The following is a 25,858-nucleotide window of genomic DNA, read 5'->3' on the forward strand; positions in this document are numbered from 1 at the left end:
TTACTACGGGAAGAGAGGGAGGAGATTGCTGCACCAATGGCGATGATCTTTGTGTCCTCACTCTCCACAGGAGTAGTACCGGATGATTGCAGGGAGGCGAATGTTGTTCCCCCATTCAAGAAAGGGAATAGGGAAATCCCTGGGAATTACAGACCCATCAGTCTTACGTCTGTGGTGAGCAAAATATTGGAAAGGATTCTGAGAGATAGGATTTATGATTATTTAGAAAAACATAGTTTGATTAAAGATAGTCAGCATGGCTTTGTGAGGGGCAGGTCATGCCTCACAAGCCTCATTGAATTCTTTGAGGATGTGACGAGACACATTAATGAAGGTCAGGCAGTGGATGTGGTGTATATGGATTTCAGTAAGGTATTTGATAAGGTTCCCCATGGTAGGCTCATTCAGAAAGTTAGGGGGCATGGGATACAAGGAAATTTGGTTGTCTGGATACAGAATTGGCTGGCCGAAAGAAGACAGCGAGTGGTAGTGGATGGAAAGTATTCCGCCTGGAGGTCGGTAACCAGTGGTGACCCGCAAGGATCTGGTCTGGGACCTCTGCTCTTTGTGGTTTTTATAAAAGACTTGGATGAGGAAGTGGAAGGGTGGGTTAGTAGGTTTGCCAATTACACGAAGATTGGGGGAGTTGTGGATAGTGTTGAAGGTTGTTGCACGTTACAACAGGACATTGACAGGTTGCAGAGTTGGGCTGAAAAGTGGCAGATAGAGTTCAATCTTGATAAATGTGAAGTGATTCATTTTGGAAGGTCAAATTTGAATGCTGAATACAGGGTTAAAGGCAGGATTCTTGGAAGTGTGGAGGAACAGAGGGATCTTGGGGTCCACATTCATAGATCCCTCAAAGTTGCCACCCAGGTTGATAGGGTTGTTAAGAAGGCGTATGGTGTGTTGGCTTTCATTAACAGGGGGATTGAGTTTAAGAGCCGCGAGGTGTTGCTGCAGTTTTATAAAACCCTAGTTAGACCACACTTGGAATATTGTGTCCAGTTCTGGTCGCCTCATTATAGGAAGGATGTGGATGCTTTGGAGAGGGTACAGAGGAGATTTACCAGCATGCTGCCTGGACTGGAGGGCATGTCTTATGAAGAAAGGTTGAGAGAGCTAGGGCTTTTCTCACTGGAGTGAAGAAGACAGAGAGGTGACTTGATAGAGGTGCACAAGGTGATGAGAGGCATGGATAGAGTGGATAGCCAGAGACCTTTCCCCAGGGTGGAAATGGCTGTCACGAGGGGACATAATTTTAAGGTGATTGGAGGAAGGTATAGGGGAGATGTCAGAGGTAGGTTCTTTACACAGAGAGTGGTGGGTGTGTGGAATGGACTGCCAGCAGAGGTGGTGGAGTCCGAGTCATTAGGGACATTTAAGCGACTCTTAGACAGGCACATGGACAGCAGTAAATTGAAGGGGTGTAGGTTAGGTTGATCTTGGATTAGGATAAACGGTCGGCACAACATCGTGGGTGAAGGGCCTGTACTGTGCTGTACTGTTCTATGTTCTATCTTTGGGAACCCCAGGAGGAAACCCATGCAGACACAGGGAGAACGTGCAAACTCCAAACGGACTGTCACCCAGGGCCGGGATTGAACCCGGGTCCATGGCACTGTGAGGCAGCATTGCTAACCACTGTGCCACCGTGCTGCCCCATGTTCATAGAATCATGGAATCACAGAGCGACATGGCATATTCAGCCCATTGTGTCTGTGCTAACACTTTGAAAGAGTGATCCAATTAGTCCAACTTGCCTCCTCTTTCCCCATTGCCCAGCGTTTTTTTTCCTTTCCAACAATTCATCCAATTCTCTTTGAAAAGTTACAATTTATTCACTCTGCTCCTAACACCCTTTCAAGTACAGTAGTAAATTCCAAATCACAAGTCGCTGTGCAAATTTTATTTTCCCTTACGCTGTCTCTGGATTTTTGCCAACTATAAATCTGGTTCCTCTGTTGACTGATCGTTTTGCCTCCGAGATTGGTTTCTCCTTCTTTGCTCCATTATCGTCCTTCATGACCATGAATGTCTCAATCAAATCTCCCTCCGTACTTTTCCATCTGAAGGGTAAGAGCCCAGCTTCTCCAGTCTCTTAATATAGCTGAAGTCTTTCAGCCCTGCTAACATTCTAGTAAACCTCCCCTGAATCCTGTTGTTCATAAGACGGCAAAGTGATCTGTAGTCTGCCCCCAAATAGCTCCCCTCTTCCTGCTAATTTGTACTATCCATTTTTCTCCCTCCTCGCCGAAAGATTTTTTGTGGTGCCGTCTCACAGAAGCCGTGTTTCCTCCGGTACCCTTACCCAAGAAAGATGGAATGTCGTCTCTCCCTCCAACCCCCCTAACCCATTCCTCTTCAGGTGCACGTATAGCTCCGCACCCTCTCCACTTTCTCCCAAAATCATCTCAGGCAGCCCAGAAACAATGTAAAAAGGGACTCAGCGAGCCATTGGATTTCAAGGGGCAATGGACATACTGAAGCAGCAAAGATGAGAACTACAGAGTGTTTATCCATCAGGGTCATGCAACAATGGATCCCAATCTTGCCCATGTCCAACCCCCTACCTCAACAAAACACTGCACTTTCTAGAGGTCAGGGTCTGATAGGTGGTTGTCAACCCTCCAGGATTAGACTGGAGTATCCAGGAATTCTCGTGCATTTTGTTCCAAACAACTCCGAGGGGGAAACTTGCCTGGCCACTTAAAAGAAGCATTCTTAAACAAAGTCATTGAGCATATTATTTATTGGTTACATAAACATCGGAGAAGGGAAAACAGGCCGTTTGACTAAGTGGGGGGGGGGGGGAGGAGGAGGGGTTGAGGTGAGAGGTCATCTGGTAACCCCCCCCCCGAACCCCTCCCCCCCCCCCCCTTCCCCCCAAGCATCTGATGTTAGCAACCCTACTGAGAGGAGATTTTAATTCAACTAGCTAATGATGGGTTGACTTGATTTCTGATTGACTATGGGAAGGCGTGGTGACTAATGATAAGAGTGTGTGGGGGGGAAGGGGGTGGGTAGTTGGAGCAGGGGGTCAAGAGGTGACACCTCTATAAATGCATCCAACCAGCAACGCTACCTCGCCTCCTGACTCCGCAGAAACAAAACTGTCCTCCATCTACAAGGCTCAAGTCAGGAAAAAGGAATATTCACCGCTTGCTTGGATAGCTGCAACTCCATCAACGCTCTAGAAGCTCAACACCATCCATGTGGAGTTTGCACATTCTCCCCGTGTCTACGTGGGTCTCACCCTCACAACCCAAAGATGTGCCGGGTAGGTGGATTGGCCACGCTAAATTGCCCCTTAATTGGGAAAAAAATAGATTTTTAAAAAGTAGCTCAACACCATCCAGGATAAAGCAGGCCTTTTGATTGGCACTCCATCCATCACAATAAACAGTCACTTCCTCCACCACCGGCACACAGTGGCCACAGTGTGTATCATCTGATGGGCTGGACAGTTGGTTTGTGATGCAGGACAAGGCCAGCAGCATGGGTTCAATTCCCATACTCGCTGAGAAATCTGAATTCTCCCTCAGTGTACCTGAACAGGCGCCGGAATGTGGCGATTAGGGGACTTTCACAGTAACTTCATTGCAGTGTTAATGTAAGCCTACTTGTGACACTAATAAAGGTTATTATTATTATTATCTAAAGGTGTTTTTCAAACTTTTTTCCCGGGACCCACTTTTACCGACTTGGCCAGCCTTCGTGACGCACACCGGTCGACCTTTGCGGCCTATGCCAGCCGACCTTCAGGGCACACCATTTTCACTGACCTTTAATGCGACAGTCCTCACGATCTCACTTGCTTTGTCGTTCAATGCTATATTTCTGCTAAGGACTTCAGTTCATGATTTAAGATCTCTCTGCATCCTTTGAAAAAAATAAAGAAGTTTGTCCTCGAACTTGCCATGCTTAGTCTTCAAATGTCTTTGAAATTTTGAGGGTTTTACACTTTCATTTGCCAGTACTTCCCTGTATGTAACACACATGGGCTTTGCATCCTGAGTTGCATTGGCACAATTACAAAGGCAAACCTCAGGAAATCATTTTTATACAGCTTTGTTCCCGATTTCAGTTTTTACTTTGTTGGCTGTTCACCAGAGGCCTTGGAGCTCTGTCCAGAGCTAACACTAGCACTCCAACAGATTCAGTTTGAGATCCTGGCCTGTTTGTGTCTCTGGCCCTCTCTTCCTTATAACAAAACAATCTACCTTCAGTTCTTCACAGTCCTGTTGCCCTGCTTGCTCGCAGCTAGAAAGTGAAAGACTCTCTGCTCCATGATTTTGCGCCGAAAGCCGGGATGTACAGGGTGCGTGACCTGTTCTCTGCCGCTGCTTCCGGCAGGAAGACTGCTTCGTTCACATTTAAAACCCGTTCGTGGGAACCATTCTCTTTTTTTTAAGGTTTTTATTAGGAGTGACAAAGATTACGGGCGGGATTCTCCGATAATGGGGCTAAGTGTTGACGCCGTCGTAAACGCCGGCGCGTTTTACGACAGCGTCATCTGGGCCCGAGGAGCAGCGATCCTGCGCCGCACAGGGGGCCAACACGATATTGGATCGCCTCACGCAGCTCCAGCTGCTGATACGGGCGCCAGCACGGCCGGCGCAGGTCTGTGCATGCGCGTCACAGCCGGCGCGGGTCCACGCATGCGCGTGCATTGCCGTCTCCGCGCCGGCCCCCGGGCAATATGGTGGAGCCCTACAGAGGCCCGGTACAGAAGAACATTGCCCCCCCCCCCACCCCCGGCAATTGGCCCGCCCGCCCATTGGTTGGCCCCGATCGCAGGCCTGACCACCATGGAGGCCCCCCCCGGAGTCGGATACCCCCTCCCCCCCACGACAAGAACAACCCCCGCAGCCAGAACGCCGAGGTCCGACCGGGTAGGACCACACGCGAACGACGCCGGCGAGACTCGGCCAAATTCAGTGGCCATTCGGCCCATCGAGCGCGGAGAATCGCCGGAGGGACCACGTTGAGGGGACCCCCACCGGCACCCCATCAACGTCGCCTGCGCCATTGGCGCCGATTCCGGACCGGCGTCGGAGCGGCGTCGGGGAATTCACACACCCCCCCCACCCGACCCGCCATGGGATCGGAGAATCCCGCCCTACAACTTTAGAAGGAACCCAAAATTGGGCACCAATGATTGCATCTCAGAAACTGGACTTATTTTTTGAAACTGTTAAAAAGAGTTAATTGGGCCGATCAAAGAATGAGCAGCACAAAGCTATAGGCATTAACCTCTCAGCTGTATTCTTCAATCCCAGGTTTCTGTGAAGATTCTAGCTTCATTATCTCAAACGTACAGTCAGTGAAAGGTCTCGAATTTCTGTCTTGTTTCTGGGACTCTCTGAATCTGGACCAGTTTTCCAAATCCACCTCTGCCAGATTTCTAATCTCTCCTACATTCATCACGTACCTGACCACTGGATTTCCCTCACCAAACTGTCTGCCCACTTTGAAGCCTGTATCTCAGTCTGTTCTGATGATTCAATCATCCAAGCATGTTCCATTAATAAATCTCATGCATCGTTCAGCATCACCGTGTGTAACATTCCACAAATCAGAATCTGCACTAGGTTTTCTTGACTTTGTCCAAACCCATGAAGATTCGCTTAACATCACCGCTTTTTCAGAAGAGTTCATAGATCCCCATGCCGACACTATAGTTAAGAAAGCCCACCAACAACCCCACGCACCCCGGACATACTCTCTTCCACCTTCTTCCGTCAGGAAAAAGATTGAGGCCACATACCAACCGACTCAAGAACAGCTTCTTCCCTACTGCCATCAGACATTTGAATGGACCTACCTCGTATTAAATTGATCCTTTCTCTACACCTTGCTATAACTGTAACATTATATTCTACAGTCTCTCCTTTCCTTCGTTATGTACGGTATGCATCGTTTGTACAGCATGCAGGAAACAATACTTTTCACTCTATACTAATACATGTGACAATAATAAATCAAATCAAAATCAAATCAAAAAGATCTGTTCCTCGGTAGCGTAAAACGGCTGATGCCCTACACAGAGAGTGCAGCTGTATCTCAGTAATTTGTCCTGCTCATACTGACTTCCCCGAAAGTGCTGGTCTCGGAATCGGCTCAGCTCCACGTGAAAGTCACGGTTGAGGGTGTTCAGCGCCACAGACACGGTGCCGGAGAGAAGAGCCTCGCGCGCAGCAACTGGAGCAAGGAAATCATCCGCTTTCGACCGGAAACCAGTCACTCGCGGACGGCATTCTTAACTTAAAAGCCGGTCGGCGGCCGTTGGGTGCTTCTCCCGCAATCGGGAGTGCTCCAACCGATCGCTCCCGACACCCGCCCGCGACCAGCCCGCGGGTCAGAACCCGCAGTTTGAAAAAGCCTGATCTACAAGATGCACTGGAGCAACTCACCAAAGTTCCTGCAACAGTACCTTCCAAACCCACCACCTCTACCACCTCGAAGGCGGGATGGGAACACCACTGCCTGCAGGTTTCCCTCCGAGCCACATGTTATCCTGATTTGAAAATATATCACTGTTCCTACACAAAATCCTGTGACACTCTTCCCTAACAGCACTGTGGGTGTACCTACACCAGATGGGCTGCAGCGGCTCACCACCACCCTCTCAAGGACAGTTAGGCCTGGGAAATAAATGTTGGCTGAGCCAGCAATGCCCGCATCCTGTGAAAGAATTTTTAAAAACCTGACACTCTGGCTGGCTCTTTTCTCCGTGTGCTAACCCTGTCAGCGACCCTCAATTCCCTAAAATGATCGGGGGCGGGATTCTCCGGGAATCGGCGGGGTGGGCAGAAACGGAGCAGTGGAGTGGCGGGAACCACTCCGGCATCGGGCCGCCCCAAAGGTGTGGAATCCTCCGCACCTTCAGGGGCTAGGATGGCGCCGGAGCGGTTTGCGCCCCGCCGGGCGGCGTGGAAGGCCTTTGGCGCCGCGCCAGCCGGGCCGAAGGGACTCCGCCGGCACGGGTCCACGCATGCGCGGGGGCGTCAGCGTCTGCTGACATCATCCCCGCGCATGCACACATGGAGTCACTTCCGCACCGGGAATGGCGGATGACCACGGCCTCCGGGAGTGCAGAAGGAATAGAGTGCCCCCACGGCACAGGCCCGCCCGCGGATCGGTGGGCCCCGATCGCGGGCCAGGCCACCGTGGGGGCAGATCCCGGGGCCAGATCCCCCCCCCGACCCCCCAATAACCCCTGAGGCCGCCCGCGCCGCCAGGTCCCGCCAGTAAGGGACCAACTCCAATTTACGCCGGCTGGCGTGACTTCGGCCCATCGCGGGCCGGAGGATTCGGGCGGCCCCGGGGCCCATAGAGTCGCGCCGGACCCCGCCATTCTCCGAAGCGGGCGGCGCGACTCACACCACGCCGGTTTTTGGGGGTTATGAGACCCCCCCGGTGGGGGGTCGGAGAATTAATTTCCAATCATCAAATTTCCAACTAAAATTCTCAAAAGCATCCGCAATAGAAAAAATATGGAACACCCTTAACAACCAGAAACACAGATAGAAACAGAAAATTACAGTCTTTATAAAAAGCAATTCCTTTTATCTGATCTGGAATAAACAGACTCGAGGAAATTGCTTCAAATGTTTCTGTGCGATTGAGTTATACTTAAAGAAACTTCTGACAATATACCCTGAAATGCAGAAAAAGAGAATTAATCTGTATTTGAAACAGCTTCAACAAGAAGCAGAATTGCTTTGAGATAAACTTCCAAAATCATTAATCAAAATATCCCTACTGTGCTGAACCTTCTCGATATTAACCCCTTCAGTGTGAGTCTGGTGTTCCATTCTTTAAAGCTAGATCAGATTACTAACCATGGGTCATTTGTGGATGGGCTTGTCCAGAGCTGAGTGCACAGGGTTGGAAGGCCACAGTCCTCCCGCTTTCTCAGTCACTGGTGACCCTGGTCAGTAGGTGCATTGATCTGCTGTGTCATGAAAACATTGATTGTGCTTGGAGGGAGTGGGAAGAGCACGGGATCAGGGCCTTACTGGCAGCTTTTGCAAAGAGCGGAGACAGGCATAGAATCATAACACAATACAGTACAGACCATTCGGCCCATCTTGTCTGTGCCAGCTCCTCGAAAGAGCCAAGATAAAAGCAAACTGCTGCGGATACTGGAATCTGAAACAAAAACAGAAAATGCTAGACAATCTCAGCAGGTCTGACAAGAGGTGAGGTGTTGGGGGTGATGGAAGAATGGACCAGGGTATCCCGGAGGGAAAGGTCCATTCAAAATGCTGTCAGGGGTGTGAGGGGATGATGTGTTTGGTGGAGGCATCGAATCATAGGATCCCTACAGTGCTGGAGGAGGCTATTTGATCCATTGAGTCTGCACCGACCCTCTGAAAGTGCACCCTAAATAGACCCACTCCTCTGCCCTATCCCTATAACCCCAACTAACCTTTGAACACTAAGGGGCAATTTAGCATGGCCAATCCACATAACCTGCACATCTTTTGACTGGAGGAGGAAACCGGAGCAACCAGAGGAAACCCACGCACACACGGGGAGAAAGTGCAAACTCCACACCAGTCACCGAAGGCCGGAATTGAATGCCGGTCCTTGGCATTGTGAGGCATCATGCTGGATTTGGCAGAACTGGTGGAGGATGATTCTTTGAATGCGGAGGATGGTGGGGTGAAATGTGGGGTTAAGGGGGGCCCTACCCTGAATCTGGGAAGGAGGGGAAAGGGTGAGAGCAGAGGTGTGGGAGATGGGTCAGACATGGTTGAGAGCCCTGTCGACCACAGTGGGTGGGAAACCGCGATGAAGGAAGGCATGTCAGCAGCACCATTTTGGAAGTTGCATCATCAGAACAGATGCGACGGAGGTGAAGGAACTGGAAGAATGGGATGAAGTCCTCACAGGATGTGGAGCATGAAGAGCTGTAGTCAAGGTAGCCGTGGGAGTCGGTGGGTTTGTAATGGATATTAGTGGACAGTCTATCACCAGAAATGGAGGTAGAGAGATCAAAGAAGGGAAGGGAAGTGTCGGAGGTGGACCATGTGAAGGTGATAGAGGGTTGGGAATTGGAAGCAAAATTAATAAATTCATAAATGAAAATTGATAAATCCAGTTAGTCCTATGCCCCCTGATGTGTTGGGAGTTCTGGATCCGTGGAACACATACAGGTCACCAACACTTGGAATAGTGCAACACTATTTTATTGAATCATTAACTGTTTAAACATACTCAGACTGTGGGTAAATACGATACTAGCTTTAACTAAAGACCCTTGCCTTGTCCTAACCAGTCGATGCACTCAGCACATGGTGAATGTCAGTGCTGCAGGCTGTGAGCTCTGTCCTCCTAGCTAGCTGCAGCTCGAATGAGCGGGAACTCTGATTCCCCCTGTCTTTATAGTGCTTATGCTCTCATTGGTGATTGGCTGCGGTGCTGTGTGTGTTGATTGGTCCCACTGTGTGTCCATCCGTGCGTGTCTGCACCATGATATACTGGTGTATATTATGACACCCCCCTGCACCTTCTCGGTCACCGGAATTTTTTTGCCCTTGCATATATTTATCCAATTCCCTTTGGATATTTACTTTTGAATCCCATCTCAGGCAGCACATCCAGACCATAAAAACATCTTGGGCGAGATTCTCCACTCCCACGCCGGTTGGGAGAATCGCCTGCGCCGCCAAAATTTCCCGGGACGCCGGTCCGACGCCCTCCGGCGATTCTCCCAAGCGGCGGGAATGGCCCGGTCGGATTTCGCGGGCCGCAGGCCGGAGAATCGCCGGAGACACCGAAAATGGTGATTCTCCGGCACCCCTGCTATTCTGAGGCCCGGATGGGCCGAGCGGCCAGGCCAAAACAGCGGGTTACCCCCGGCTCCGTCCACACCTGGTCGCTGCAGTCGTGAGCGGTGCATGAACGCTGGGGGGGCGGCCTGCGGGGGGGGGGCAAGGGGGGATCCTACACCGGGGGGTACCTCAGATGTGGGGTGGCCCGTGATCGGTGCCCACCGATCGTCGGGCCGTCCTCTCTGAAGGAGGACCTCCTTCCTTCCGCGGCCCCGCAAGATCTGTCCGCCATCTTCTTGCGGGGCGGACTTAGAGAGAACGGCAACCACGCATGCGCGGATGATGCCCGTTATGCGGCGCCAGCCGCATCATCTATGCGGCGCCGCTTTTACGTGGGCGACAAGGCCTGGCGCGTGTAGATGACGCGGCCCCGATCCTGGCCCATTGTCAGGGCCTGAATCGGTCGGAACCGGGGCCGTTTTGCGCCGTCGTGAACCTCGACGGCATTCACGACGGCACGGCCACTTCGGCGTGGGAGTGGAGAATCCCGCCCCTTATATTTTAAAAATTCCTCATGCTGCCTCCAGTTCCTTGGCCTAAGAACAATGATGGGCTGAGTGATCTGCACTACATATTAAAGGTTTTTCACTGCTGATTGCACAGGCTCACAAGCCTTGGTCAAGGTGGCAAAGAGGGGTTTCTGAGGAATGTGGAATCAGCGTCCCTTGTGTTTTTAGCATTTTGCCACACACAAACATTCTTCCCTTTTGGGGAATAGCAGGGAAAAAGTGAAATGAAATGAAAATCGCTTATTGTCACAAGTAGGCTTCAAATTAAGTTACTGTGAAAAGCCCCTAGTCACCACATTCTGGCGCCTGTTCGGGGAGGCTGGTACGGGAATTGAACCCGCGCTGCTGGCCTGCCTTGGTCTGCTTTAAAAGCCAGCTATTTAGCCCACTGTGCTAAACCAGGGAAGTGGTGAAGGATTCCCAAGCTGGTTATTAGCCCATTGAACCATGTCATGAACGCTCCTTCTGTGGTCAATAAGTCCTGGCGTTGGACTTGAACCCAGAACCTCTCGGTCTAGAGCTATGGACACTACCCGTCGTGCAACAAGACCTCCTCGATCGATGGACTCCCACTAATCCCCAGAGAGATTTATATTGTATTGAAGATGCTGATGGTCAGCGGCACCGTAGCATATTTCACAAACTTCTTCAATCTTGGTGGACTGGGTTTCAATTGATGTCAACAATGGACTGCCGCTCTCTACTTCATAAAAAGGAAACCTATTTCTCTCTCGTTCTCTCCTCCATCCAGATACAGAGGAGCAGGGTCCAGGTGCCACCTCGCACACCACTTCAGAAACCGGAAATCCCCACCGCCAAGAATGACAAGGGCAGTAGATGCATGGGACCAGCACCACCAGCAAGGTTCCTGCCGAGGCGACTACCGCTGGGGGGGGGGGGGGGCCTGCCGTGCCGGGGCTGGAAGATCCCACTCTCTGTTCCTCTCTCCACGGATGCTGTCAGAACTGCTGAGTTTCTCCAGCATTTTCTGTTTCTATTCCACATGGGCTGCAGCTATTCAAGAAGACCCATCACCACAGACTCAAGGGCAACTCGGGCTGAGAAATAAATGGCAACGTTACCAGGGCCGTTATTACAAGGATAAATTTAAAGCAATCTCCCCCAGGGCCTTTTCTAGATCCTGCCCAGGCAATCAGACTGTGAGTTAGACAAAGCTACTTTCATACAGTGACCCTATGGGTCCTCTTCTCTCCCAAACAACATATCAGAAAATCACAGAGCACTATTGCAGCCCTGCCTTTCAGCCACAGACCCTTCGAGTGCAGCTTTTCCTTGGGGGGCTGTGTGATCATGTGCTGATACAGCAAACCTAAAATAAAACTAATTAAGTCCTCGACGTGGATAAATCAATTAATTTCTGAGAGAAAGGATCTGGCATCGAATGATTACCGATGGCGACCGTAGTAGAAACTGAGCCTGGGCTGGATACAACTGCAGATTAAGTGAGTCTTTTGAATTCGAGTCTGGATAAATGAGGCTGCTTCACCTGCTCCCTCGTTGGGTCAGTTAGCTGGAGGCTAAGTATTAGTGAGCAACGCAGATCTCAATATCGTGGGTTGAAATCCTTGTCTTTATTGCGATGTCGCTGACGTTACTGTTTTGTTCCAATTCTGGCCTCTTGCACATTCTCGATTTCTATTGCCCACATTTGGCAGCTCTCTGGGCCCCAAGTTCTGTTTTTCTTCCCCATACCCCTCCCTCATTTAAGATGCCCCTTCGAACCTATCTATATGGGCTACATTTTATGTTCCTCAGCCTGGTGTGTTTTCAGCCGGAGGGGGGGGGGGTTTGCAAAATAGGCAGTCCATCCACCTGATCTAAATAAGTAAGCAAGGGTCCATTAGGCATGTTGCCAACTGATTGACCCTGATTATACGCTGCCCATGCCATAACATTGTTGCCGTGGACGGGCAGGTGGTGTGGGAAGCACGATTTTTAAGCTAAGATTCTTCAAAGGGCAAGAAGGAATGGAAGGGGCTATCTGCAGGCACTGTCCTTTGCAGACAAGGGGAGTGGTGGACCCTTAACCTGCCCAATTCCTACCTGCTCAAAATGCTGGATTTAACTGTTTCCAGGGATCCATTTGGCCATCTACACCTTCCTCGTTGCAGTCCCGATAACAGTTAATAAAACATACAGGGCGGGATTCTCCAACCCCCCGTCAGGTCGTAGAAACCCCGTGGGGCGGCATGAATCCCGCCCCGCCGCTCCGACGCCGGCTGCCATATTCTCCGGCGCCGGTTTTTGGGCAGGGGCAGGGTTTACGCCACGCCGGCCGGGGTTTTTTGGCAGCGCCCCACCGATGGGCCGAGCGGCCGTCATTTCCTGGCCAGTCCCACTGGCGTGAAATGGACATGGTGCATCACGGCAGGACCTGGCTTGTAGGCCAACTAGGTGAGTCCTCGGGGGGGTGCGGGGGGATCCGGCCCGGGGGGGGGGGGGGGGGGGGGGCCGCAGTGGCTGCCCCGCGATTGGGGCCCACCGATCTGCGGGCGGGTCTGTGCCATGGGGGCAATCTTTCCTTCCACGCCGGCCTCTGTAGGGCTCCACCATGGCCAGCGAAGAGAAGAAGCCCCCTGCGTGTGCGCAGGAACACGCCGGCCGGTCAGCGCCTTCCGGTCGGCCCGACGCCAGAGTGGTTCACGCCGCTCTTGGCGTCGGGCCATCCGGCCAGCTGCGGGAGAATCCCGCCCATAGTCTCTTAGGTTTTATGAATAAAGGCATTGAGTACAAGAGTAAGGAGGTCATGTTGAACTTATATAAGACACAGGTTCGGCCTCATCTGGAGTATTGCATCCAGTTCTTGGTGCCATACTTGACGAAGGAGGTGAAGGTATTGGAGGGAGTACAGAGGAGAGGGCACAGATTGAAAATAATGGGGAACAGAAGAATTGCGAGGCTTTTTTTTCCACGCGGGAAGTGGTTGGAGTCTGGAACGATCGTCCTGAGGCGGTGATGGAGACACGTTCGATCAAGGATTTCAAAAGGGAATTAGTCTGCTATCTGGAAAGAGAGAATGCAAGGTCACGGGGATAGTGCAGGGGAGGGGGACTATGGAAAATGCTCTTTCAGAGAGACAGTGCAGACTAGACGGGTCAAAAGGCCTCCTTCTGCACTCTTGAAGGTTCTGCGATTCTGTGATATTTAGATTCTAAAGTTACAAAGTATTTCCAACACTGAGTTAGGAAATGCCGCCCAACCAGACCTTATTGGTGTTTCTCCACAAGAGCTTTCTCCCAACCCACTACTTCACCCCATATCAGCATATCTCTCTGTCCCTCGTTCCCTCATGTGTTTATCTCGCTTCACCTTAAATGTATCTTTACTATTTGCCTCAACTACTCCCTGTGGTAGCAAGTTCCACATCCGCACCACTCTCTAGATAATCAAGTTCCTCCTGAATTCCCTCATGGCTTGATTAGTGACTGTCCCATGAGTATGGTCCCTTGTCCTGGTGCCCCTGCAAGTAGGAATATTACAATTGGCTTCATTATCACTGGCTTAGAGCAGAGGAAATCACCTCTTCATCAACCCCACCAATCTCATAGTCTTAAAGATCTCGACTCTGGAGAAAATAGCTCCAGCATGTTCAATCTTTCCTTCGTCAGTTCTGGTAGAATTCTAGTAAATCTTTTTATAATTGCTCAGTGTCTCTATGTCCCTTCTATAATTCATAGTGTGGTCTGTGAGGACAGAGATATGTACAAAATTGAGCTTGTCTGCGATGTTCCTCAACTGCAGCTTGCTGACACTCAGGGTGTGGTGGAGGGTCATTTTAAACTATTACACTGGATGGGCTACCTACTGGGTCCAGTGGAACCTCTGTTTTATACCCAGCCTGATATTACTCTTTGTTAACATCACTCCCAGGACTCTGCACAATAACCTAGACTGATGTTCACGGTGTGGTACTGAGGGAGTGCCGCACTGTCAGAGGTGCCAACTTTTGGGTAAAATGTTAAGTCCCCTTCTGCTCTCTCAAGCAGACGCAAAAGATCCCATGTCACTAGTCAAGGAACAGTGGGGTTTTTCCCTGTGTCCTGGACCAATATTTATCCCTCACCCAACGTCACGACAAACAAATCATACTCTCTAGCCCATTGTCACATTGCAGCTTGTCGGACCCGGCTGTGTACAAATTGCCTGCCCTGCTTCCTGCATTTCAACACTTCATAAGAAGTTCTTCATTGACCGTAAAGCACCCTGGAACATCCTGAGGTTGTGTTAGGAGCTATCTTCCTTCTTTCTCAGTTCAGGCTTGGGGGTGACAAAGCAACATCACTTCCAATCTTGTCCGCTTCCCAACGGGCTGGTTAGGTCACTCCACCCCACCACCCCAGTAACTTCAGTGTGACCATTTGGATGAGGTGGTCGAGGGGCGACTAGAGGAAAACTGAATCCAAGCAAGGGGTTAACCACCTTTAGTTGGGGGGGGGGGGGGGCACTGCAGAAATTTGTAAGAGAAGAAAAATGGCCATTGCGTCTTCATGGCAAACTATTTATTGCATCTTTGTTCATTTGTCATAAACACTGGGGACAAAGCGGCACATTACTTGATTTGGTCATCTGACACCTTGATGAAATTACCATGGGTTCTGACTCCTCTTCCCTTTCAAATGGAGAATGAGGTTGGTCTTTAGACAAAGGCTGAGGCCTCCTTTGAAAACTCTAACTTGCTTGGTTAGTCTTTTCCCAGCTTAAAATTCACAGTGTGTCTGGCTACATGGTCAGAATTATTAATAGAGCAACTGACTCCGATCAAAGGACTGGCTGTTCACTGAGCACTGGAGTGTGGAGATAGGGAGAGAGAGAGTATGCAGTTCCACTCTGAGACTGTGACAAAAGCACATTACTCTGGGGACTTGTGGTACAGTGTGTCAGTCCTTTCACCTTTAGAGCCTGACTTGGAGTCCAACCCGGTGGGATGAAATGAAATACATAGTATTTTGAGAAACAGGGCATTCGGCCCAACGTGATCGATGCTATGTTAATACTCCACACGCGTCTCTCCCCCACTTCATCTCACCCACATCAACATACCCTTCCATTCTTTTCTCCCTCATATACTAACCTGATTTCCTATTAAGCGCACCTATATTATTCATCTCAACAGTTCCCTGATGTAGAGAGCCCCACATTCTCATCACTCTCTGGGTAAAGAAGTTTCTCCTGAATTCACTGTTGGCCTCTAGTTCTCTTCTCCCCCTCAAGTGAAAACATTTGCTTTGTGCGTACACTATCAAACCCTTCCAGAATTTTAAAAACCTCTGTTGGATCACCCTATCCCAGGCTTCTCTATTTTCCTCTCTCTGCCTGCAATGAGCTTTGAGTAATTAATTTGACACTAACTGACAATCTCATTCACTGATGGTGAGTGTGGCAATTGGAAAATTGGTGCATTAGAGTGCCCAGTCCTGAGTCTCAGGTATCCGCCATGTTATCGAAGTAGAGTAGAGGAGGTTTCAAAATATGTTTTGCCCGAGTTCCTCACAACTAAACAGCAACTGAGGCTAATCACAGACAAGGCCAATAAACCTCTGCACCCAGGGATTGCAGGTTCTGCAACATGTTATGGTATAGCCAACATTACATGCTAGAAAAATGCAACAGAAGCAAATTTTACATGTTAATAAAAGCCTTCTTGTTTCCGACTCCCAGATGTGTCTGACTCTTGCCAATGTTCTTTGCCTCTGAACCTGCAGTGGAGAATGGGATCTTGCTCTCATTATTGGGGCCACAGAATCTAACCTCTGTTGTGCTGCACTTTACCAGAGAGGTCTTTAGGGCATCCCTGGGAGTAAGTGAGAAACGTTTCCCGTTCCTTGATTACTTTCATGTCTTCACCTTGAGAAGTCTACGCGTGGGTACAGAAAATAACTGGAGAACAGCTGGCCATATTTGGACCAGATTTGCACAGGAAACACTGGGCTGTGAAAGATAAGCTAACACAAGCAATTGTAGTAGTTTCTGTTGGCTGTCACACAAGCAGATGGCTGAGGGCTCTCGGACCAGCTCCCCAAGGCCTCACAATCCTGAATTCTTTCCCAATATTCAGGTAAAGCACAAGATGGAGCGTTTCACGATAACAAGGCTTGCCAACCCTTGGGCAAGGTAAAGAAGCAGGAACAAAGATTTCAGAAAAGCTTTAACACATTGTTGGCCATATTTATGCAATGTACATTCCAGATGTGAAGCCTCATCTGTCTAAAGGGCTATTAGGAAAATATGTGTATCCTCCATGATGTTACACCTACTCAAATCCCTCTCTTTCTTCTGCATGATTAACAACACTCGAAGCAACTCATTCCTTCCGCATCCAGCAGTCAGCATCCCTGATATTAATTGCCTCCACCATTGGTAGCTATGCCTTAGCCCTAATCTCCAGAATTCCCTCCCTAAATCTCTCCATCGAATTACTTCTCTCTCCTATGACGGCACGGTGGCACAGTGGTTAGCACTGCTGCCTCACAGTGCCAAGGGCCCAGGTTTAATTCCGGCCTTGGGTGACTGCCTGTGTGGCGTTTGTAAGTTCTCCCCGTGTCTGCGTGTGTTTGCTCCAGTTTCCTCCCACAGCCAAAAGATGTGCAGGTTAGGTTGATTGGCCATGCTAAAAAAATTGCCCCTTGTCCAAGGGCTAAGCGAGGTTATGGGGTGTCGGCCTAGATAGGGTGTCCTTTCAGAGTGTCGATGCAGACTCGATGGGCTGAATGGCCACCTTCTGCACCATAGCGATTCTACGATTCCTCTTTAAGACTCTACTTAAAACGTACCTTTTGACCATGCTTTTGGTCACAAATCCTTATACGGCTTGGTGTCTCTGATCGATATCCCTGTGAGACTCCTTGGGATGCTTTAATATGTTAAAGATGCTCTCCCAGCACAAGTGGTTGTTATTGAAAGTTTTGTACATCTGATTTCCTGATGCACAATCGCGTTGTTCATGTCTCGGCAGCAGGACTGCATAATCATAAAGTTTCCCTTTCTGATAGACCCGATATGGGCAAGTCATGGCCATCCATGGGATTTTAGGGCAGCATGGTAGCATTGTGGATAGCACAATTGCTTCACAGCTCCAGGGTCCCAGGTTCGATCCCGGCTTAGGTCACTGTCTGTGCGGAGTCTGCACATCCTCCCCGTGTGTGCGTGGGTTTCCTCCGGGTGCTCCGGTTTCCTCCCAAAGTCCAAAGATGTGCAGATTAGGTGGATTGGCCATGATAAATTGCCCTTAGTGTCCAAAATTGCCCTTAGTGCTGGGTGGGGTTACTGGGTTATGGGGATAGGGTGGAGGTCTTGACCTTGGGTAGGGAGCTCTTTCCAAGAGCCGGTGCAGACTCGATGGGCCGAATGGCCTCCTTCTGCACTGTAAATTCTATGGTGAGCCAGGTGTTGGTTGCCCAAAGAAAAATCACCTGAACAAACGTCCCAAGTAATGGAGGCTAAAGAATCCCTCCAGTTTCAATTCACCCTATAGACCCAGGCCCATCAGGAACTAGGTTAAATTTTGCTGCTGTCTCCTCTTGAGCTATGACCCTCTTAAGTCCCGAGGTTCTGTATGACGTGAAGAACCTGTAGCAAAGAACACCTGCACTGGGGCTTGAAAATAGTAGTCTCAAAATTGCCGTCCTGCTTGTGCTAACATAGGAGTAGGTCATTTAGCCCCTCAATGGTTCTGCCATTCAGTTAGATCATAGCTGACATGTACCTTAGCTTCATCTACCTACCTTAGTTCTGTAATCAAAACCCCATCTTCCCTCTCAGGTGGATATTTAAAAAATCACAAAACACTATTCAAAGCAGAGATGGGATTGAATGTTCTGGTCAGTAATTATGCCTCAACCCACATCATAAAAACTGATTATCTGGTCATTATCACGCTGGCGCTGATGGGATCTTGTTGTGTGCAAATTGAATACTGTGTTTCTTACATTACAACAGTGAGTACAATTCCAAAGTACCGTATTGTCTATAAAGCACTCTGGGGTGCCCTATGGCCGCAAATGCTGCTATTTAAATGCAAAGTCTTTCTTTATTATTTGCAAACCAGTAATATAATCGCAACTGACAATCTGAGATTGGGCCAACGTACAAACAGCACCCTGAAAGAATAATAATAAACAATCAAAGCAATTAGCCTCTGAGTGGCTTCAGGGTGCGCCTATTTGGAATAACTGGACCTTTCTGCCTTAAAGGGAAAAGGTTTTTTTTTTAATTCATTGTTGCTGAAAAAGAGACTTGCTGTTGAAGCTTTTCAACGTGCACTCATCAGGACAGATGCAAGAATGCCAAATTTCAAAGGGAGAAACAATTTATAATGCATGAGAAATGCATGGGTGCTGATTGGTTGGCAAGGCAACTCTGATTGGTCAAAGCATTGCCATGGAGGATGCATCAGGATTTAGATTTAGAGTCACGTGTACTTGAGGTACGGTGAAAAGTATTGTTCCGTGTACAGTCCAGGCAGATCATTCCATACATTAATAATACAGGGCATATGATAAATACACAATCTAAATACATAAACATAGACATCAGGTGAAGCACATGGAGTATAGTGCTAACAATAGTAGAGAAGATGCATAGAGAGATCAGTTCAGTCCATAAGAAGGGAACTATTGTTACCAGGCTTTTGTTTATTTCAAAAAAGGTACAATGTCTGGACATGTTCCTTTTGCCTGCAAAGGGCAGCTCTCTGCCTTTAAATATGTGTCGCTTCTAGCAAATCTAACTGCGCCACATTGCAAACCGAAATGGTAATCTTAAATTGGTTATTGGTGTAATTGTTAGCACACTCGGGGTTATTCAGCAAGTACTTTACAATCGTGAAATCACATCTAATGATATTATGTTCTGAGTTTCGCAAAAGTGCAATCCCTGGTGGATTCTCCATGACAATAACTCAAACAATCAGAGTTAACATGCCAACCAATCATGCAATATAAACTTTCACTCCCTTTCAAATTTAGCGTTCTTGCAGCTATCCCAATGAGTGCAAGACAAAAAGTTTTGACAGATGTTTCTTTTTTCAGCAATACTCAAGTACTGTACTACCAAGAAACTATTTTAATTCATTCTTGGGATACGGGCACAGTTGACATCCCGAATTCCTCTTGAGAAGGTGGTGGACAGTCTTCATGATCAAGCACTGCACTCCATGTTAAATACAGTGCACCTTATCGGCAGGATAATACATTATGTGATGTACAGTATCATTCTCCTGCCATCACACTCACCATGAGCTATGTCACAGAAGATACTCTTGCAACAATAGAATTATGGGAATCATTAAATCAAAGGCGGCACGGTGGCACAGTGCTTAGCACTGCTGCCTCACAGCGCCGGGGTCCCAAGTTCAATTCCGGCCTCGGGTGACTGTCTGTGTGGAGTTTGTATGTTCTCCCCGTGCCTGCGTGGGTTTCCTCCAGGTGCTCCAGTTTCCTCCCCCAGTCCAAAGATGTGCAGATTAGGTGGATTGGCCTTGATAAATTGTCCCTTATCGTCCAAAGATGTGCAAGTTAGGTTATGAGGATAGGGAGGGGTGCATGGGGAAGTGGACCTGGGTAGGGTGCTCTTTTGACGGGCCAGTGCAGACTTGATGGGCCAAATAGCAGCCTTCTGCACTGTAGGGATTCTACAATCACAGTGCACAGGGGGCACTGAAATTCACTCTAATCTAGTTCAGGGTTTGGTTGGTTGGGTGTATCCAATCTCAAAGCTGTTTGCTTAAAAATTGACCTTAAATTGCAGTGCAGTGAGGCAGCACAAATGATCAGCCCTTTCTAACAGGGATATTCCCCACTCATTCTCTCTATATATATATTCAACACAGAAGGCTCCTTTTCAAAAAAAAAAGGCTACATTCATTCAGGCTTGAACAGGAAATAGAAACATTGGAAAGAGGGGAAATATCTATTACAAAAGCAAAATATGACAGAAACTGTAAACCTTAAAAATAAAAAGTGGAAATACTCAGCAGGTCAGACAGCGTCGATGGAGAGAGGAACAAGTGTTAACATTTCAGGGCGATGTCTGTTCGTCAGAACTGAGCACTTCATCAGAAATGCTGGATTAATTTGAGCGAGAGGAACATCGCAAGCCCAGTTTGTAGCTGAACCTTTGATTTCAGAGTGCAAAAGAACGGGGGGGGGGGGGGGAGTGTTAAGCAAGGTTGCTCTTTCAAAAGGCCTGCACAGTCAAAACGGGCTGAATGGCCTCCTCTTGTGCTGTAATTCTTTTGATATTGAGCGAGTTGGGGGGGGGGGGGGGGGGGGGCTGCTGGGGAGACGGAATGTAATTCTGAGTGGCCACATGATAGAATTTTTAATTGAAATACCAGGTCAAATTCTCAAACACGCCGTGTCCATCTCTCATACTCAGGCGGATCTGAAATGCCTCTCAAAGCGGGCGCTCTCGCTGCCTCCTCCTGTCATTTCCACCTGAATTTTGTGAAGGCTCTGCGCTGGGTCCCAGTCTCCGGGTGCACTTTTCGTTTGGCAGTCAGGTGCTGGGAAGGGTGCCGCCTGAGGCAGAGATCGGGGGGGGGGGGGGGGGCTGTTCCTTCCCCTCTCACCTCCTGCGCTGTTTTATTTGTAGGAACCGCCAGGTTTGAGTCTGCGGTGCTGCCAGTTATTGAAGCATGTCCACTGTAGAATAATACCTCCTTGCCAGCTGTAACACCTTTTGTCTGATAGTCTGCACACCTCTTTGTTGTCAATTCTCATTTCATTCCCTCCTCTCCTATTCAGCCGAGCCCCCCCCCCCCCCTCCCTCCCTCCTCTTCTCTCCCTCCCTTCTCTTTCTCTCTCCTTCTCTGTCCCTCACCTTTCTTTCGCACGGTGTGTCTTTTCCAGTTAATTTCCTTCCAATTGTGACAGTGGAAATTGAAAGCACAATGGGACTCACTCCGCGGTGAAGCATCTCGGTTGAGGGTCCAGAAACTCTCGTGTAGCGCCCGTGTCTCAGTTGAGGATTGACTAGACTGTTAGTTATTAGGGGTATATTGTGCCTCAGAATAACATTGCCCCCGGCAATCAACCAATTGAGATGAGTGGGGACCTTTTTGTTTTAAATGGAGTGAGGGTTGGGTTGGCTATCCAGAAGAGTTGTCAATCCCTTGTACAATAAATACCCTTCCACCAGCATTTAAGTAAAACTGAGGAATAACTCTTGTCATTCAAAACTCTTTTTTTTTTTAAACAGAAACAGGAGCAGTTACTTAAATACATTTCAAAAGGATCATTCAGAGGCGGGGGCAATTACAATTCTGTAAATCACAAAACGCATTTTATTTCCAGGGCAAATTGGTCAATTTCAATTCACATTTGTCAATTTCGGCGCTGACATGGATTCGCGCGATTTCCTTTCCTTCGCCAGATCCCAACTATGCTTTGTTCCTCTCTTCTTATCAGGAAAGTATTAGGAAACAAGGAACGAAATGCGAATTTTTTTTTTTTTACCTGTGCCGGATACAAGATGCCTCGATCGCAGATTCCCGGGGATGTGTCCAGCGCTGCTTGCTCGTTTCGTGCTCAGTGTGAACAGTTCATCATTTCAGAGGATGAGACGCTTCGGGTTTCTGCGGCTGCTGCTGTTTGAATTAAGAATTTTCACCACCTTCCTCCTCAGCAACAATACCCCCCCACCCCCCCAACAAAAAAAATATAGTTAAATCGCTGGAGGAAAAGTGAAGTGGAGTCCTCTCTCTCTCTCTCTCTCTCCCTGCCTCTCTCCCGATAATGATGATTTGTGGAGAGGGAGTGAGAGATTGAGGATTAGGGACGGAGCTCAGTTTCAAAAGGGCAGAGGAGGAATGATTAGCCACCTTTCGGCTCCGAGCGGCTCAGTGCATATGAGGAATTAGCAGAGCGGCGTCAATCTCCGCCACTCTGTGGCAGCCGCTGCTTAAACGCACAGGTTCCTCAAATCTCCCCCAGGACCGCCTGGGGAGTCTGCTCCACCCCCCCCCCCCCCCCCTCCTTCCAAAATGTATTTCCCCCATCCTTGCTTTTTTATTTGAACCAAACAATACATCTTGGGCGACCAGCCTCATCGGGCAAGAAAAGGGTTAGAACTTGTATTTCAATAGCGCCCATCACGACCTCAGGGCGCCCCAACCTACTTCCCACTTTTTGAAGTGTGGCACTTGACCTAATGTAGGAAATTCGGCAGCCAATTTGCGCACAGCCTGCTCTCCAAACTGCATTCTGATCGTGACCAGATTATCTGGGTTTTTTTGTGAGGTTGAATGGGGGATGAATGTTGGCTGGGACACTAGCCATAACCTCCCCTGCTCTTCTCCAAGAGCGGATTGGGGCAGAGTATTCCTTGGTTTGAAATGAAAGGCTGACAGTGGGGCACTCCCTCAGCATTGCACTGCAGTGTCAGGCTGCATCCTGGAGTGAGTCTCGTACCGGTGCCCACTGAGAGACACACAACTGATTTAAGACACACTTACCAAAGAGATGGTTGTTGCGCCCCTCCGATTTAATTGTCTCCACCTCTAACTTTCAAACATCCACTTCTCCAGACATTCCTCCTACATACATGTCCTCCTTCTTCACCCCCCTCACTCAATTGTTTCCTCGTGCATGAGTCAGGACAGCCAGTGTCATGGTGAGGGCAGTAACAACTCAGTTTGTGCTTCTTTACATATTCGCAGGATATGGACATCATTTACAAGGCTAGTATGTATTACTCATTGCCTGATTGCTCTGAGAAGGTGGTGGTGAGCTGCCTTCTTGAACAGCTGCAGTCCTTCCGGTGTAGGTGCACCCCCAGTGCAGTTAGGGAGGTTCTGACCCAGTCACAATGAAGGAACGGCGATTTATTTCCAAGTCAGGATGGTGTGTGGCTTGGGGGGGGTGGGGGGTGGGGGGGGTGAACTTCCAGGTTGTGGGGTTCCCATGTATATCTTACCCTTGTCGTTCTAGGTGGTAGAGGTCGTGGGTTTGGAAGGTGCCGTCAAATAAGCCTTGGCGAGTTGCTGCAATGCAAGTTGTATATGGTACATGCTTCCGCTGTTCACCAGTGGTGGAAGGAGTGTTTATATTGGTAAATGGGGTGCTGATCAAGTGGACTGCTTTGTCCTGGTGGTGTTGAGCTTCTTGAACTTGTGGGAGCTGCACTCATCCAGGCAAATGGAGAGTATTCCATCACATTCCTGACTTGCGCCTTGCAAATGGTGATAGACTTTGGAGAATCTGGAGGTGAGTTACTTAAAGCCAGCCTCGTACCTGCTCTTATAGCCACAATATTTCAGAACTCACAGGATGTGGGGATTCAGCGATGGTAATGCTACTGAATGTCAAGGAGAAATGGTTAGATGCTCTCTTGTTGGATATGGTCATTGCCTGACACTTGTGCGGCACAAATGTTACTTGTCACTTATCATCCAAGCCTGGATATGGTACTGATTAAATGGACTACTTTGTCGTGGAAGCTGTTGATCTTCTTGAGTGTTGAGGAAGATGCACTCATCCAGGCAAGTTGAGAGTATTCCATCACATTCCTGACTTGTACCTTGCGGATGGTGAAAAGGCTTTGAGAAGCCGCTCACTGCACATTATCCAGCTCTCTCCTCTGCTCTTGAAGTCACTGTATTTATCTGGCTAGTCCAGTTCAGTTTCTGGTCAATGGTAACCCCCAGGATATTGACAGTGGGGGATTCAGTGATGCTAATGCCATTGAATGTCAAAGGTAAACGATTAGACTCTCTATTGTTGGAGATGGCCATTGCCAGGCACTTCTGTGGCACAAGTGTTACTTCCAACTTATCTGCCCAAGCCTGAATGTTGGCCAAGTCTTTCTGTATGCCAGCATATAATACTGCTTATTGGCCAGGATTCTCCAAGTCCATGCCGTATTGCAGAATCCCGGCCACTATCTATGAAATTGAGAATATAACTGAACTCTGTGCAACCGTTAGCAAGCATTTTGATCTTGTAATGGAAGAAAGGGCATTGATGAAGCAGCTGAAGATGGTTGGGCCAAAGACACAACCCTGAGGAACTCCTGAAGCCAAGTTCTTGACTGAGATAACTGATCTCCTTCAACTACAACCATCCTCCTTTGTGTTAGATATCATCGCAGCCATTAGAGAGTCCCTCACCAACCCCCCCATTCACACTGATTTCACTTTTATTAGGACTCTGTGATGCCATACTCGCTCAAATGCTGCCTTGATGTCAAGGGAAGTCATTCGCACCTCACCTCTGGAGTTCCCTTCTCCATGTGTGGACCAAGGTGGTAATTAGGTCTGGAGTTCAGTGGTCCTGGTGGAACCCAAACTGAGTGTCAGTGAGTCTGCTATTGGTGAATGCGTGCTGCTTGATAGCACTGTCAATGATCTGTTCCATCACTTTGCTGTCTACAACTAATGTCCACAGCCAGACCTTACAAGTCTTTCTGGGCAATTCAACCACAGGGAGGAACCCAATCAATTTCTCTTCTGATATGTACACAAATGTTTCTGTTGGGGTTGGATCGCTGGATGATGATCAGGAGAAAGAATTCTTGGTGGATAAACCACAATCCACCCTCACTCCATTCCCCTCCCTCACTCAGGAACATTCAAGTTAATTGGATAATCCCCAATTCCTGCCACCTCACCGAACATGAGTCAGCAGTTTCAGGAGAGTCGGAGAGGAAAATAAGAGGACGGAATTTAAACATTCTCTCTGGACTCTCCATTAACAAGAAATTAAATTGAATGCGGGTTTTCTTCTCTCAAAGCATTTGAAATGAACTATTCCATTCAAGGCTCAGGGATTGGAAAATATGGTCAATGTATAAGATTTGCATTAATGGCTCAGCAATAGCCAATGCATTAACAGGTCTAAGTGACAATTTTCTTCCAATCTGATCATCCTCAAGAATAGAACACTGTGTGGTCAATCTGTTAGGGCACAGAGGTGCAAATCGTACCAATAAAGGTTTCCCTATGTCTTCCAAATTCTAAAGTTCATTGCAGCCAATGAAGCACTTTGGAAGTATAGTAATTATTGCAATAGAGGAAACACAGAAGTCAATTTGCACACAGCAAGCACCAGAAACAGTAAAAGGATAACCTCCAGATAGTCTGTTTTTGTTATTGAGGGATAAATATTGACCTGGACATTGAGGAGATCTCATCATGGAGTCTTTGACATCCATGTCAAAGGACAATAATGGACCGCAGTTTAATGTCTCACCTGAAAGACTGGCACCCCAGATAATACAGCATTCCTTCATGGCTGCTCTGATATTTCAGCCTGGATCATGTGGCCGAGACTCAGCGATCAGATTGAGCTGCAGTTCGCACAGGCTGGCAGATAAAAAAAAGAAGGGGCTGGTACCTTGCACATCCTCACAAACATTATAACGTGTTCCACACTTTGAATTGAAAGCGCAGAAGCCAGTCGTTCGGCCCTAACCGTTTAGCCTGGAGCCTAGGTGCTTGTCATTGTATCAAAAACAAGCAGACCAGGAACCAGGAACTTCCAGACTGGC

The 25,858-nt window shown here is 48.6% G+C and overlaps 1 protein-coding gene and 1 pseudogene across 4 annotated transcripts in view; both read right to left on the minus strand.

Annotated features, from left to right (window-relative positions):
• ncanb (neurocan b) overlaps nt 1-22,267 on the minus strand; it is a 263,481-nt gene extending 241,214 nt beyond the window's left edge. Inside the window, exons 1-2 of one of the 4 annotated variants that reach the window (XM_072482255.1) lie at nt 21,194-21,315; nt 3,786-3,882 (exon numbers count right to left, since the gene is read on the minus strand). The gene's annotated coding sequence lies outside the window, so the exon portion shown is untranslated. Of the gene's footprint in view, nt 1-3,785; nt 3,883-21,193; nt 21,316-21,828 lie in introns of those variants that run through there. The other 3 variants (XM_072482254.1, XM_072482256.1, XM_072482257.1) reach the window with 3 other exon arrangements.
• Nucleotides 5,324-17,156, minus strand: LOC140395764 (nuclear cap-binding protein subunit 2-like; annotated as a pseudogene).
• Nucleotides 22,268-25,858: the final 3,591 nt, after the last annotated feature.

This window comes from Scyliorhinus torazame, chromosome 18 (assembly GCF_047496885.1).
Source record: "Scyliorhinus torazame isolate Kashiwa2021f chromosome 18, sScyTor2.1, whole genome shotgun sequence".
NCBI classification, from domain to species: domain Eukaryota; kingdom Metazoa; phylum Chordata; class Chondrichthyes; order Carcharhiniformes; family Scyliorhinidae; genus Scyliorhinus; species Scyliorhinus torazame.